We start from the raw sequence: 1,916 nt of genomic DNA, 5'->3' as shown, positions 1-1,916 counted from the left end.
TTCCCGCCCTCGGCCCCCGCCCCCCGGTCCCCAGACCCCAGCCGCCGGCGCCTGCAGCGCTGGCCCAGCTCCTCTTCCAGCCGACCCCACGTTCCTAGCCCTCAAGAGAACCCCCCCTTCACTCTCCCCAGTACTACTGCTTTAAAGTCCTTAACTTAGAAAAGGTTTTATCCTAGCAGCAACTCTCGGATCCCGCTCACTCTAGTTCTGTGCCAGGGAAGTGCACCCAGGCTGACCCAAGTCGCCTGGACGTGACCCCGGCCCCCCTACCGGCCCCAAGTCCAGACTTTATTGATGTCTCAGAATACACAAGGCTTGCTAATGCATAATCCTCTCGGTCTTTATGGACATCAAACAAGGGGCATCAGGGGGCCTGGAGTGCTGTGTCTTAACTAGCGTTCTCACTGTCAAAATTCCTTTCCTGAGATTTTCTCCACCCCTCCCCCCCACCCCCGCCTAGGCAGCGTTGTTCTAGAGCTAAATAATTCTACGACCTCCCCTTTTCGTTTACTCATTTCCTGAGGTGGTTGTCTGGGTCCTGTCGCCCCCGCTCGGACGTCCAGAATTGGCCCAGATGTAGTTCCTCCTGGCTGTCTTTGTAAATCAGCATAGTTAGCCTCTTCACCTTCTTTGACTTTAAGATCCTGTCAAGAAAGGAAGGGGGTAAGGAAGTAAGCCCTCACTTGCAGTTGTATTCTCTCAGAGACCTCAGCCTCCTCCCAGCTTCAGTCTCTAGGACCTTCTAGCAATATTTAACTTTGGGGTTAGTACATAAAGTTATAAATTCCTCTCTTGTCTTAGCTTTATGGCCTACGCCTCTCCCCAGTGCATATTAATAATATGGATTAATTTTGTTACCACCTGCCATTTTCTAGGTTGAATCTTGTCCTGCTACTTTTGTCCAAGTCCCCAACTTCCTTAGAGTCCTGTATATCGCTTTTCCCTCCAAGCTGGTATATGCCAACAGTTTCTGGCTTTGGATCATCCGCAATTTTGTTAAACCACTTTCTTCTCACTAGTAAATAGAGTGAGGACGCCCCAAATGCGCCATGTTAGCTGAGGGGAGAGTAATTTGTTACAGTGCAAAGAGGATATTGGGAGATTTCTCCAATGGATTGGTTGCCATTTCATCCTCGCTTGTCTGCAATTTTTCAAAGGCTTTCACTTCAAATTACCGTCTTTGACCAAAGCTAACGTTAACTTTGCAATAGCAAGGAAAAAATGCGTTGTTAACTGCTTCTTAGCCAGTATTTCTCTATTCTGTTTTGCCTAAAATTTTTATGCAGATGAAATGTTGAACTAACGTCACCATGGTAACAAATACCATGAGGCATTTTCTGTGTATGTAGTTCTTTTTACCTACTGAAGGCGGCAGTCGAGTCAGGTTAGGCTTACTTGATCTTACTACTAGGAAAAAGTCAACCTTTAAGGCCTATGTCATCTTAGCCTAAAATCCAAGGAGAAAAGGGTGAAAAAGTAGAGGCTGATTCTCAATCCCTCCTCCCCACAACGTTTTGATGCAGCCTTCGTCGGTCTCAAGGTTTCAATATATGTTGCTTACGAAGACTTGCTTTTTGACCTATTAAGGAAGACCTTAGGATACTGGAGACCATTTTTTTTTCCCACAATGAAAACTAAGGACATGTGGTATAATGAATACATTTGCCCCAAAAAATCCAGAACAGGCGGTCACCATACTTTCAATGTCAGGGGATTAAGAATTTATAAACAGTTTCCGCTCTGTATTCAAAAGACAGGTTCCTTTCCAGAAGGCATGATTTGTGTTGTTTTTCTGGGATTGAGGAGGAACAGGGAAGCTGGCTGTCCCTGTCTGACTCAGGCTCAAGAGACTGAATTTTCTGTGTGCATCCCGAGTCCTCCTCCTCCACGGTTCAGCCCAGTTCTGGTGCACAGAG

At 46.6% G+C, this 1,916-nt stretch overlaps 1 protein-coding gene across 1 annotated transcript in view; it reads right to left on the bottom strand.

The window, feature by feature from the left end:
* The window catches only part of LRP4 (LDL receptor related protein 4), a 60,315-nt gene that overhangs the window by 50,407 nt on the left and 7,992 nt on the right, over positions 1–1,916 (bottom strand). The window lies entirely within an intron of this gene.

Source organism: Lipotes vexillifer, unplaced genomic scaffold (genome assembly GCF_000442215.2).
Source record: "Lipotes vexillifer unplaced genomic scaffold, Lipotes_vexillifer_v1.1 scaffold977, whole genome shotgun sequence".
NCBI classification, from domain to species: Eukaryota; Metazoa; Chordata; class Mammalia; order Artiodactyla; family Lipotidae; genus Lipotes; species Lipotes vexillifer.
The sequence above is the reverse complement of the archived record's forward strand: the minus strand, read 5'-3'. Positions and strand labels throughout refer to the sequence as shown.